The sequence below is a fragment of the Coloeus monedula genome, assembly GCF_965178545.1.
Source record: "Coloeus monedula genome assembly, chromosome: 3".
In the NCBI taxonomy this organism is placed as follows: Eukaryota; Metazoa; Chordata; class Aves; order Passeriformes; family Corvidae; genus Coloeus; species Coloeus monedula.
In genome coordinates, this window is record NC_138783.1 from 84963127 (window position 1) to 84977859 (window position 14733).

A 14733-nucleotide genomic window follows, 5' to 3' on the forward strand; every position below is an offset into this window, starting at 1 on the left:
TTCAGAGTGATGCTTTCTTACCACCTAATTGCTTTCTGAGGAAATTTTAGCATGGCCAAATGAATGTCATCAAATTGATTACCTTGTAGATGCAGTAGTTATTATTATAATTTAATTATTAAATAATCTTCTTTTATAATAATATGTTATGATATGCCACAGTATATTGTGCTGCAGCATTAATTATTGCATGTACTCATTATAATATTCCAAGACTGTAGAATTTCATGGTTTTTTACCAAAAGTGCATGCTGGGTCTTTTCATTCTGAAAGTTTCTTTCCCCAGTTTTAGAGGGGAAAGCTTCTTTAAAAACGGGAGTGAATTAAAAGTTGCAAAATTTTAAATATTTGTAGCCTTTAGGATCAAAAAGTGGAAAATAAAGAGCTCTATTTCTAGCCTGCTATATTTGAACTAAAAATATTTTTGTTAAAAAAAAACAACCAAAGAAGCAAAGCAAATCTCATTTTTACGAGGAGATTTTGGGGGATCTGATTCAATATATTTTGCAGTTTTTGAGGCTATGAGACTGAAACTTCTTCCTGTTTACCTGTGGGCTCATGGTGAGAAGACTGACAGTTGGGTTTCAATTTTTTATATGTGGAAGTGAGAGGAGTTTAAAGCAAGAACTTGAGTCTCTGTCCTGCAACCATGTTCAAAGTAAAATGCCCTGGTGTTTCTGCATATGAAGCTGTATCATCAATAGCCGTAGCTTGAGGAGCCACACAGATGTTTTGGCCTCCATTCCAAGAAAGCAACTAAGCACCTGCTCTGACCAAGGATCTTGAGTATCTTTATTGTTTTTGTGGTAGACTGTAAAAGGATAAACTTCAAGTGCAGACCAGCCTTATCAGTGTCGTGTGGGAGCATGCCTCTTGAGGTGTTGTTACTGGAAATAATCACTGGGAAGTCAAAGGTAAAACTTAACTTGCAGAGAATAAGGATTTTATTTGTAGTTTTTATAAAATCTTGATTGCATTAAAAAATCATGCAAGCCTATGTATCTATATATAGCAGAAGGAACTCTTATTTGGATGGTAAAACTCCCAGATAAACAATCTTGCAAAGGTCTGTTTCTTTCCACTGCCTATATGCAAGAGTGCCTTGAATGATGGGCTCTGGTGTAGATACCTGCAGTGCAAATGCCAAGGGCTAGGTAAGACAGCTCCATCCCTGTGTTAGGAAACCCCAACACGAAGTCTCTCCACGGGCTCAGAAGCCCAGGTTCCAGTTTGGGTTCTGTGTGGAGGTGTCCACTCCCCAAAAGTAGCCTGTGCTCCTGTGGGGAGCAGGCCTTTAACAGCTTTCAGGCTAGTGGATGTTTATAAGCTCAGTCTCAGAAATGCCTTTTAGTCAAACAGATACATTTAGGCAAGGGAAAACAGGTTTTCAGGCACAGGGGGGTTTTATGTGCAGAGGACTAACTCCTGATGCTCCAGGATGCCTGACTTTCAGCTGGAGACCCTCTGTGTATAAAAGTATCATACACTATACATACATCAAATGCTTGTCCAGGCTGCAATGGATGCCACTCCTTCAAATAACCTAGGTTTTTTACCTTGCTCTCTTGGGCACCACAACACTGAAATCATGTTGAGAATATTGCTCCGTTGCTCTAAACCTCTTCTATAAATGAGAGTTGGGAGGTCAAGCCATTACTCAGTCATTTCTAAACTTCATTACATAAGCATCACTCAACAGTAAAATGTACTTGGTCACAGTTACACAGAAGACACTGCAGTTTTTCTCTTCCACTGAGGTTATCAGAGGCTTCTCTGGCCACCTGCATATTCTCAGTGTGAAACAGAAATCATGTCTAGGGCAGAGTTACCAAACTGCAGTGGAACTGTACTTGAAAGACTTCGAAGTGAGGAAGGAGTTAATCATTGCAAAATAGTCATTTCCTGAGCCCTCTGGTTGGATGAGTAAAAACTTTCAACTATTTCTATTTCTTCTGTGTCATTTAAGAGGCTTTCAAGGTGCACTGTACCTCTCAGACCAGGTAAGGAGTACAGCTTTTCTCTTCTTCATTGTTTATTCGTAATAGTTTTTCAGAGGAGCCAGAGTCAGTACAAGACTGATTTTTTCTCCCTCCTATTATTTACATCTGAAGGGAGAACAGAGTTCATTGCAGTCCAAGAAGTACATGTGTTTCTTTGTGCCAGATGACTGTGAGCTGTAGAAATAAAGGAAGAACTGTATGGCTTAATAATAGAGCAAAGATAATAAAGAAATTACTTTGCATATATTTAGAAGTCAGAATTATTACAGCAAGTACTGCAGTAAAAGAGAAAGAAAACTCATCGCTAGTTTTAAGGAGTTCACTCTGCAAAAACCACTATCAAAGAAAGGAGTTCTCAGGTGCACAGTTTGCTTTAGTGAGGAGAGTAGTAAAAATCGTAGTGTTTCTTCAACTCCGTTTTTAAAAAGAGGAAGAATGAGCTTCTATGTATTGGGGGACAGAAAAAAAATCAAACCCAGATAATTTCTGACCAGTTTTGGTTGTAAATCTGGACGTGATATCTATCTTTAGCTATTGCAGTCATGTACTATACTCATCCTGAGACTGCTCCAGAGGTTTGCAGCAGTCCAGCACACACAGAAGTGACTGTGGAACCATATCATAAAATGATATAATTTCATCAGGGTCTTTCGATGCATAAAAACTGAACTCAGACAGACAGGCACCAGAAGGAAGTCCTGTAACACAGTGCACTTTTGCATACGGCATTTGTTGCCTCTTAATAGACAGGGAGAGAGACTATTTGTGTGAAAACTTTTGTTTAATAGTTCAGAAACAAGAATAAAATAGCCATCAGTGGGGCAGTTATTGTAATAATGTGCTGTCATTGGGCCACATAGAGAAAGGGAAATTGTATGTGGTATGCTGATCGCTGAGTGAAATCATACACTAATATGGCATTTGTGGGTTTTTTAAGACTCGGGTTTTTTGGCATTTGTGACTTTTTAAGTCTTTGCTTGTAATCAGTTTTAATATTTGGACATTGACTCCTTGAATGTTGGTGTAAACACTTTCTGGATTTTAAACATAGTTGTCGGAAGAATCTAGGTAGGACTTTTAACAGCATGGGTTTGATTCAGACACAAAATTTCCATCCACACTGGGGCTTCATACCTAAATCACCAATGAATTTCACCTTCAACAGACTCAATGAGCCACTTGAAGTTTTGTCACTGCACCTACAGATGGAGAAGGAATTCAGATGAATCCCAGCTGGTGCCAGACTTGTGCCCTGGTTTTTGCAGCTCCCCAGCACAGGCAATCTGATCAAGAATCCTAGTCTTCCCCTGCAAACAGCTGTGTCAGTTTATACACAACCAGAGAGCATGTCACCATTCTGCTAGGGCAGAGGCTGTAGCATGGGTAGAAGCATTTGCATCAGCCTTATGTCTTCTCAGTTTCAACATCAATGCCAAGCAATTTGCTGTTCCTTACAGGTCTGTGTGGCCTCAGTTGGTAAATACTTGCAGCCTATGCCATGGTTTGCTGGAGGAAAGCTGGCCAAAGTGTGCCTACCATCCTCCAGTCACATTTCTCAGTTACTTCATAGGCACAGCTCAAGGGAAAGTGCTCAGCAGCTTTGTGTGGGAAGAGCAAGGTGAACCCAGGCATCCCCTGTCACCAACCAGCATCTTACCCACTGCTTCTGCCTCCAGTTTTTAGCATCCCTTCAGGCACATTTATTGAAAATGTGTATTCACCTTCTCTCTTGCAGCGTGGGTTTGGGTTCAACTCAGATGCATCTGCCTGTGCAGATAATTCTGCTTTCACTGATGACTGTAAGTGCAGAAAAGGCCAGCTTAGGTAATTTAAAATGTTTGCTCTCGGTGCTCTCTTTCAGCATCAGTATCTTTGTTTGATGTGGGAAAGGGTGCACTCCTTGTCTCTCTGTCGGAGGGCAGCAGGCGTTATGTGCAGCGGTTATGTGTAAGAGCACTGAAAACAAACAAATACTAGAAAGGTCTTTCCTTGTATGGTAGGTTTGGTCTGCCACAGTAACTGCTGCGTTCTGGACAAGTGGCCATAGGGGGAAACCCAGACACAACTCAGCCACAAACAAGTTATCTTGTGGTAGACTCCTCTTTCCTGCTCAAAAATAAAGGCACACCACGACTGTGTGCTGGTGTTTTGCACATGTATTGCCACTTAAAAACTTTACTTCACATTTGCATAGTTTCCAGGTAAAAAGTTGTTTTGAAACAGAAGTTCAGGGGGCTTCACTGCTGACAACTAATGTTTGCAAAGCTTTCAGCTGGACAGAAGGGAGGTTTTCTTATCAGGCATATTTATTGACACTGTTCCCATGCTCTTCACAGAGTGCAGAAGGGGCTTGAAAATGTAGCTCTCCTCTGAAAAATGACATTACAGAAATGACATTACGGTCTGGATCTTGACTACTGCTTCCAGAATTCCTGGATGAAATGAGCTCTATTTATAATTAAATGTCTGTGGGATTGTTGTTTTGGCTTAATTATTCTTACTGCCAGCTCTCAAATGGGAAAGTCAAACTGGTGTTCCTCTTGGGCTTACTATTTATACACAGGAAACCTGAGAGGGACTCAGCCTGAGAGCTAAGGTTGTTATTTAAAATAGGTTTAAAGTGGGTAATATAATCCAATTTTTTGCCTAAATTTAGATGCTAATCAATAAGAAATATCCCACAGGATTAATTTTCTACATCTTTGAATCTGGTAGTGTCAGTTTGATCCAGTCACTTTTCATATATTTCTGATTGGAAGCCTTCTGTCCTTATGGAAATTTTCCATTGGCAATCTTATTTTTCAGGGCTGATGAATATTTAACTGAAGTTAAATACTCAGAGAAAGAGGGAGAGAAATCTGTGTATGCTTCGTGCAACAGCTCAGTATTTCAATACTGGGTTTTACCTCTCATTGATATCCTAACACAGAGATTCTGCCTTTTTGTGCACAGAGTGATGAGGGTCCAAGAGTTGTACAGGCTGGGGCCAGGGATTTGTAAGCTTGGTCATCAAGAGCTGCACATTTTTGTCACATTTTCACACTACTGCATGAGAAATTCAAGCTCAGCAGCTGGTGAATTGAAAATCCTTGCTCTCCCAACTGCTGACTAAGACTTGAAATAAGAACAGAAATTACACCTTGGTATGGTTGTGAAGAAGAAGCTAGGGCTAGTTACTGTGAGATACACTGTACCTGATTCACAGCTGCAAAAATGAGAAGGGAAAATAGCAAATCAACAAGAAGTATGTGCTCTTTTCTCTTCTCTTCATCTTCAGATACCTGTATTCTGAAACTTTAGTAGTCCTGCACAGGTATGTTTTACAGCTAGTGAACCATATATTTAAGGCTATGAAAGAAAATGTTATCAGTGCTTGTCACTGAATTATCTTTAGATATGTTCCCTTTTTTTGTTTTCTTTTGATTCTTAAAATATTTCTTTTTTGTTCCTTTCTGCAGCTCTTACTCATAGAGGAAATCTGATCTGCTGCAGCACGGAAACATCAGCGGTGAGATGGCGAGACAAATTCCTTAGGGAACTGCCTGTAAGTCTGGTCAACATTTAAGATGAAAAGTTTTGCATTTTCTTTGGCAGGATGTTGCATGCAGAGTTTAGCTGTATGAGGCAATTGCTGAGGCAATAAGGGAACATTCAGGAACACAAGCCTCTGCTTTGAGTAGGTGAATAAGCACAAAGGCAGAAATGATCTTGTTAAGACTTTTTCTTTCTCCCCTCGCCCGCTCCCCCTCCTCCCCCCCTCTTCTAAAAAACATCATTGGTCTTTGAAACTTGCTAAATGATGCCCGATTGAAGTCCTGTTCTCCCAGAATCCTAGATACACAGTCTCGAAGTAGATGAGGACAGAAGGTGGTTGGTATTGGGACGGCAGTTGACAGGAGGAAGACAGACTTTGGGTTACATGCTGCTGATGATTAAAGTGGATTTGTAGAGGACAGCAAGGTGTGATTCTTTCAGCTCTTTCCCTCAAATACTCTGGAGAAACCCCTGAAATATCCAGATCTCAGAAACATAAATCTTGGAGGCAGCACGGGCGTGTCGGCACCCTCTAGTGGGCTACACAGAAAATGTTTTTACCCAGCAGTAACTTTCCACTTCATTCGCTGGGACCAGTCATATCCTGATCTTTAGCGTATTTGACACACCTGTAATAACTGTTCTCAGCCTCTGTAACATGATGGCTGTATCCAAACTTCTTTTTTGGAATGGTCTTTTCTCTGTCAAAACTCCCGAACTATACAAGAAGTTCATTGTGGCTCAGAGTTGTTTGAGGGAGCATTAATTGGTGAGAGATAAAACTGTGCCAGAACTGTAACAGCCCAAGCAATTGAATTTCATGGTCTGAGCATTGTTCTGACAGTGTTAAATTTACTAATATTGACATACTTTACCTGTAGTAAAGTCCCCCTTGTGCAGGTGGTATATTCCTCAGAGTCCTAAGTGTAAATATCACAGAATAATATTTCAGCACAAAAAAATCAATGAACAACCTGTTTAGTGGGAGACCATTTCCTGTCTCATTGTTCAGCTCTCATCTGCTTGCTGCTGGAGGACACATGCTGACTGAGACGCAGAACTGCAGGAAAAAGCAAAGCAGCCTTGTGATTTTAGTGACTGAGCGATGTTCTGGGAAATATGATTTTGCCACTGATTCTACCTGAAAGTAGATGCTGAGAAAAGCTTTTGTGATGCTGAGAAAAGGTCACCTTCTTAAGAAAAGGATACACGTGAACTGCCTGAAATGGAGCTAGGATGGAACTTCAGGTCTTCAGCTCCAAACAGGGAAAATTCTGTTGCAGCCTCTGACTGCTGGCGAGTTATACGATAGTAGTTGCGTCTTATAACACAAGATAGCAGTACTTAAACATACTTAGAGACAAATACAGAGAAGATATCCATTAGCAATTATAGAACAAAAGGATTTTTACAGGACTGAAAGAGCTGGTCTGGTGCCACTGAGGAGAATGCTTAAAGCACATCAGTGAAACTATGTTTCTTCTTCACAAATACAAGTGCTTGTTTTTCAAAAGGTCAAAGAGTAGGAAATAGTGTAACTCCTTCTATAGAGTGTAGGAGAAAGAGCATGCACACTCAGCTCTGTCTTTGGAAAGTATTTAAAGGCTTATTCACCTCCTTCCTTGCTAGGTAGTATGCTAGAACTATGGTCTGGGCTGAATTGCACCCAGCCAGTAGAAGCTGGAAGAGCAAGCAAAAGAGGACAAAAAAAGTCAGAAGCCTGAAATACCATTCAGGTAGAAGGCTAAAGATCTTGTCTCTAGTCTCGTCTTCAGAGACACTGTTTCACACTAATCACTGGGTAGCTCCAAAGGCCAAACTAAAGAATAGATTCCAGGCCATGTCCACTTACTTGATGGCTGCTTCTGTCACTAGGCTAGAGAATCTCTTACCCTCCTTCATGGTGTTTTTGTCTTTCCCTGAGTTGTTGTACTGATAATTTTTTAGTGTGCATCTCTGATGTGAAAGATGGGCAGTACCCAGAAGCTTTGTGGCTAAAGCAATCTCCAGCTCAGATAAGAAGTCCCATGGAGACATCTTAAGGCATCTATTTCCTGAGATTAACCACTACTTTATCATTCAGACAGGGCAGGAAAGTGTTTTTCTTCTATCAACCACCTTAAAAGATTGTAGCAAATTAAATTTAGTCCCCAGAAAAAAAAGGCAACCGGGAATTTTAACAAAAGGAGCTCTGGCAAAGAGGTTCAAGGCTCAGGTCTCGTTGTAGTTTCCCTGTGAGAGCGAATAGGTTCTGTGAGACTATTTTTTCCTCATTTTTTCATGTTTTTAAGGGCTCATCCTTTGTCTGCACTGGATGATCTATGTGCGTGGCATGCGAAGAGTGCTGACTTCACACTGTTCCATATCATTTTGCTGACTAGTTCAGATCCCGTTCTGAGACACCTAAGCCTTCACTTGTGTCTTCATCCTTCCACCCATGTGATGCTTATCTTACAGCACTTGAAATTCTGTTTCAGATCTAGCTTCAAGGAATTAAGCTTTCAGAAACAGGCACCAACTCTGAACTCCTAATTTTCAAATGCTTATGAAAAGATATCTGGATCTGACTTGCAGAGTATCGATTACTCACAAATCCAGGTATGGTCAATAGAAATGTGGCTTTGAAACACTAACATTTTATTTAATGCCAAATGCTCTTAAAAATCACATCCTGGGCAACTCAAGGCCTCCATTCCTCACTTTCCTCTCCATAATATGGGGTTAAATAATCTTCATATTAGAAGATGGCTGCAAATAAGAAATTTACAGGTCTTCCTGAAGCACTTTGATGCTACAAAACTGGATGCCATAAAAATGCCACAAAATCAGTTGTTTTTTTAGTATTTAGGACAAGAGTTTGAACAGTGCATTGTACATAGGGAATAGTGTCATTCATTGAACAATCATGAGAAAAAAGCCTAAATTTTTCTGATAGGGTATTTTGCCTTTGGAAAATTGCTGGGAAGGCATTGGTTTCAACAGAGATCAATTGGAAAAGGGCAGACTTAAACATGTCAATTTTCCAGCCTGTGTCTTGTAGAGTTTCTTGGCAGGTGGGCTGATTTCCTGTCTTCAGCTTGCTGACTTCCACCATTTCACTAGTAGGATCGTTCAGCTGAAAAGCAGCCAGGGGAACCTGCTGATGAAATTCTGGCTCCCAAGCTCTTCAGCTGTTTATTTGTTTAGGCTTCTAGAACAGTAACCTTCCTGAGATAAATGGGCATTGTGAGCATTTCAACAGGGAAGGAAAAGACAAAACATTTTCATAAGGGACACCTTCCATTCCCCTCAATCACATGTCTCTGCAAGGCTGGTGATCTCAGTTACACAGTGTTTAAATCCTCAGTGCACTGATCCTCAGTGGCTGCTGGGGTCTTTAGAAATGCATAGTTACTCAAAAAGTTTGCAACCTATCCATGATTGCAGCTAACAGAAGTTGGCTGCTAGCATGTGAACGTGAGACTGAGTTAAACAGAAGCAAGATCAAGCCCTTAAGCTGGACTAAACTCTGCCTTGCACATTGCATACAACATCTTCTTATCAGTCCAATTTGTGACCTAAATCTGTATATCCCTGTCAAAGAAAATCACTGGAACCCACTCTTTCATGTGAAGATGTGTCTTCTTGGTCACAGATTTCTCCCATGGGGGATAAACATATCTTTAATGTCTCTAAGAGGATGAAGAATGAAGTTTCCTGTTACATGTCTGGCTTTTGCAACCTCAACAATTCTCAGCAGTGCAGATACATAATCTTAAAACCTGGTCTTGGTGGATAAAATGGCCTCACAAAATCATTACTGAGTTCTTTTATGGTTAAATGCATGTTAAATGTTTGACATTTAAAACCATATATACTTGGGAAAGTTATTTTTGAAAATGAAATGAAATGTTTTCCACCAACAGCTCTTCTCTGAGAAACTAACAGGACATGGCACAGTTTTACATGTTATAGTAGGCTGATAGGTTTGTGCAACTCACATGTCTATTTCTGCTAAAGTTTGTGGGTTGAGTACAGAATTACCCCCCACGAGAGGGGCATAAATCATAGCCAATATGGATATCAATAACATAAATGGTTGATCTGTCCTGGGCTTGGAAATGGTTACCCTGATTCTCCCAGCACCTCCCAGTTTTTGCTGCTGCAGTAATGCAAAAACCAACTGCAAACTCTCACAGCAGTGCCTGGGAATCACTTTGTTATACAAAAGTGATTTGTTATACATGTGGTGAACACCAGCATGTGGAAAGACTATTGCTATGCCAGTTAGCAGCAGGAGAGCAGAGGGAGAAATTGTATTACAGAAAAATCAGTTCCTTCGGTTGTGCCAATTCTTCTGACTGCCCTAACTTGTCTTTGGGACTACTGTAGTCATGAGTGTAGAAGGAAAAATAGGTGGTCAGAAACAGAACTATTTAGGCTGGAAAAGACCCTCAAGGTCATCGAGTCCAGCCCTTAACTCAGCACTGCCAAGTCTGCCACTAACCCATGTCCCCAAGTGCCCCACCTATACATCTTTTAAATACCTCCAGGAATGGTGACTCCACCATTCCCCTGGGCAGCCTGTTCCAATGCCTGACAACCCTTTCAGTAAAGGAATTTTTCTATTATTCAATCTAAACCTCCCCTGGTGCAACTTGAGACCATTTCCTGTTTTCAGTTGTTACTTGGGAGAAGAGATGGAGCCCCATCTGGGTCCTACCTCCTTTCAGGTGGTTGTAGAGAATGATAAAGTCCCCCCTTTTCTTCAGACTCAACAGCCTCAGCACCCTCAGCTGTTCTTAGTAAGACTTGTGCTCCAGACCCCTCACCAGCTCCATTGGTTCCTTCTCTGTACACTCTCCAGCACCTCAATGTCTTTCTTGCAGTAAGGGGCCCAAAACTGAAAATCTTTGCCATTTTCAAAAGGGCATGTGGTCACCTGGAGATTTGACTTCCTCAAGTTTGGAGTAAAAACCTCAGTGTTGCAGCTTGCCATTGCCAACCATTTTGTTGTTCACACTACCATGCTACAGGAGCTGTAAACACTCCCCTGCCCCCACCTGCCACAGCAAAGTAAAAAATTTTACACCTTCTATATATGATCAGCCTAAACTTTTCTAGTAAATCTGAAGAAAATAAGTAGGGGCTTCTTCACAAAGAACAGGCCAGAAATTCAAAGCATGCCAGGTGTTAGAAATAAAACCATGCTTATCTATTAAAGATGTTTTGGTGTCCACCTGTGGGCCCAAGAGAACTGAACGCTAAATGCTTTCACTTCCTTCAATGGAAGATAAATGTATGGTCCATTCATAAAATGGGTCTGTCACATGTTGGGGGTCAAGCAGATTTGGTGTAGGATTTTCAGACTGATATTTGTATCCACATAAAATACTTTGTCTTCTATGCTGAGCTGCACTTTCCTTGCTTTGACCCCAGACTGAAAAAAGGGATGGGTGAAAGGCATTTTCAACAGTTAGGATGAGATGGTGACACTGCCCCATCAGCAGAGATAACACCAACATGTGTGGATCCAGTGGCTCTGGGGACAGTAGAAAACACTAGTTTATTTTTTTACTGTGACTTACAATGGATTAATAGATAATGAATATTGTCCTTATTGCTATTGCACATGTCTGCAAACTTCTTCTGAGTTATTATGGCCATTACACACATAAAACCATAGGCAGTTGCACTTATCAGGGAAAGAAACAGAAAAACATTAGGTGGAATTACAAATGTCTGAATTCCAGGCTTTTATCCAGTTGTCCAAATAATTTATGCAATGCTCAGAAACTTAGTTAATCTCGGGACTTTCACCCTTTATCAGCCAATTCACATTTATTGAGGGAGAGAGGAGAAGTACAGACTCATGTATATAGACCAAAGATCCTTTTCAAACAAAGCTGGACAACAGCTGGGCTCAGTAGTTCTTTGGGTTGCATTTAAATTCTTGCTTCCATGTTAATGATAAAGTGAACAAGTGAAAGTGTTTGATACCTGTTCTGGCTGACAGCTACCCAGGACTGCCACATTCCCTTCTGGATTCTCCCATATCACATCCTTCCCCTAGAGATGAGGCTGGATGCTCACCCACAGACTTCATTTGTCTGATAAGAAAGTGTATTGAAGTACCAGAGTCTTTCACTTCTAAGTCCAAGCAGCCCACTCCTGTTTCTGTGAATAGCATTCATTGACTGACTCATAGAAAGAATTGCCTAGTCCAGCATCTCAGTGCAGATGGATATCTCCATTTTCCCCACTGTGCTCCACAGAGTCCCAGCCCTCACCTTTCATTTCTGCAGCCCAATGTCATTGTGCCCTTTTACTTTCTTCTGGGAGAAAGACAACAGATTCAGGTTGAGCTTTCTGAGTGGACATTAATGTCTCAATGCTCATCTCCTCCTCCAGAGAAATGTGCTGTAGAGACTTGTGGGGGTTTATTTCCTTTTTTGAGATCTGAGCCAAAGCTTAAGTCTCTTGATGTGTAGCCATCAAAGGCATTGAAGATAATAAATAACTCACAGTAGTGCTGGTAAATAAACATCTTGCAGACTGTTGCTCACTGCCTTATTGTTTCATGCACAGTGTTAAGTGGGATTATATAGAAGCAGAAAGTTAAGTTTGCAGCAATTAAACTTCTAAATAGCTCTGAACATTGAGATTAAATGTTTTCAATTTTATATATTTATTTTGTATTTATTTCATTCACATTTATTTCACTTACTAAATTAACTAGTCCTAAACCATCCCTAATCTAAATCCTTTCCACAACCACTCACATTGGTGAGAAATTATGCCATAAATTTTGGCAAGGCCCTACATACAGACAGTTGCAAATTACAACACTTTTTTGAATATAGCTGCAAGGCATTGACTTAAGCATTAATTTTTTTATATATATGTTAGGGCTACAAAGATTGTATTGCTGCTGAATCACTACTGTCAATCATGAAAAATGAAAAGATTATTGCCCCAGTGGAGAAACAGCCAAATATGATACAACTTTTAAAAGCCAGCAGAGCATTCTCAGATCAGAATTACAGAGTATGTAAACGTTCTTTGCAAATCAGTTCGTGTTTATATTTTTTACACTGACAGTCCAGCTGTCCTTTGTGGCAAACCCCACAAAGGGTTTTAATGTGCCTGTTCTGTTTTATATACTTTTGACCCACTTGATCTTAAGTTAAATAACTAGATAGGGAAAATGGCTCTACCCTACACTGGCATTTTCAACAGTTAGGATGAGACGGTGACACTGCCCCGTAAGCAGAGATAACACAAACCTCTCTTCTCCTTATTAGAAATAATCCCTTCAACTTCATGTTTTAGTCTGTGTGGGTGAGAAAACTGTGCTTGTTTTTTTGGCTAAAAAGTGCAGTGTTCCAACTTCTGAAGTTCTTGTTGCATTTTCTACTAGTTATGAACACCCACAACCCCAGGAAAAACAAAAAAACACGCCTAGTTTGGGGCTCTTCTTGTTGTTTATACACCATTTAAAATGTTATCAAGTCTTTCTTAACTCTTTGCTTAAAAGCAGATTGTTTCAACCACTACTTCCTTATTTCTCCTCCCTTCCTCTTAACTCTTTAATAGAGAATCTCTACTTGTGCTTTTCTTTTTCGTGTACAGTCTGTGAATAAGCAGATCTGTGCATCTTCCCAACCAACTGGGAGTATGAAAACCAAGCAAACTTTAGGGTAGATTTTCATCAGAACAGCAAGATAGAGTTGAAGAGTTGACAACAGTTTGCAAGGAGTGGGGGGAGAGGTGGTGTCAGGCTCTTACCACTGAGAATCTTATAGTCTTCTCATTCATCCTTCTAACGAGTTTTCTTTTGACAGCCTGCATCACAGAAAGCATCGTATTGTCACCACACAAAACTGAAAATGATCCGATCATCTGTTGCTTTCCTCAAACCCTGTCCTTCAGTGATGCACCCACATACCCACGGATAGGAGTTAATCATGCCAGCAATGACAGGATGTCACAAGAGAGAGCTGAGGTCTCATGCTGGGACAAGAAAGTGTGTGAAGTGTGTGTAAGCTCCTCCATGTACGACCTGTGAGCCTTGTTCTGTTAAAAAAACATTGGATTGGTGCTACTCTGAGGCCAACCTGAGGCATGTTGTAGCTCCATGAGCACAGCTTTCATTCTCACTGGAGTCCTTTTCTCTGGTCTGGCTTCCTAGGTATTTCCCTGTGTAATTGCCCCCCTTGGCAGGAAAAAGTAGTCAGTGTAAGTACAGGATCTTTATACTGTTCTTCTCCCATTCCAGCCAGGAAGGGGAATATGTAAAGGGTCTTAGCAAGACATAGAGCAAGTAGATACCTATATCCCTGTAGGCTGAAGCTCGTCATCAAGACACCATCTGCCTAAACAATCCAGGAAATCAGGAATGTTTATTCAACAAGAAAGAGCCCTACTTCACCCCTGATTGTTGGGGTGGGGGGAAAGATACATGAACTCTCAGCCAGGTGATTTGCAGTGAAGGCATCACGCCCACCTGCCAAACTCACCCTCACACACTTCCACAAGTACCTTATATCTGCCTGGGAGAATGGTGCAAAAAATGTGGAGTTGGGCCAGGTAGCTCTTCTATGCTGAATGTCTTTCCTAGTCTGCTGGGACAGGATATCTGTTCTCAAGGAGTTTAGCAAGACATTTTTTCTCCATGATCTCAAAGACTGACTGAGTGACAATACATTACAGAGACCTACCAGGGTTCTTGACCTAGAGAAAAGCAATTGGGACTGCTATAAAAGCAGTAAAGGCAAGTATTTTTATTTGACCGCCACTGGTTCTTACAACAGAGGATGAAGACCATCCATCCAGGGTGGGACTGTGCTCACCAATGAATGATTTAGCTAGGAGCACAGGAGATTCTTCTGCAAAAGGGGCATAAACCTAGAAGGCAGAGCAAAGCAATTGTGCATTTGTGACTCACATTATATGCCTAGCATCAGGCCTCTGCATGTTCGTATGCCTGACCTACCTGCTGGGATCCACTCCAACCCTACACTGAAGGAGAAAATCTTCATCACAGGTGGAATTTCCAATTTCTGACCTTTACGCTACCACTGAAAAAGGCTTTAGGAGCCTAAATACTCTTTTGTTGTCATTAAGTGCTGAAATTCAAGACTGAGGTCTTCAGTTGCTCAGCTTTTGCTAAAGGTGCCATTATCAAAAGTATGAACCCCAGTCACTAAATCCTCAGAAG

General features: G+C 40.9%; 1 protein-coding gene across 1 annotated transcript in view; it reads left to right on the forward strand.

Annotated features, from left to right (window-relative positions):
• Positions 1–1961: 1961 nt before the first annotated feature.
• Positions 1962–14733, forward strand: part of P2RY8 (P2Y receptor family member 8) — a 31347-nt gene continuing 18575 nt past the window's right edge. The window contains exons 1-2 of the mRNA XM_082278781.1: positions 1962–2000; positions 5459–5544. The gene's annotated coding sequence lies outside the window, so the exon portion shown is untranslated. The remainder of the gene's footprint in view (positions 2001–5458; positions 5545–14733) is intronic.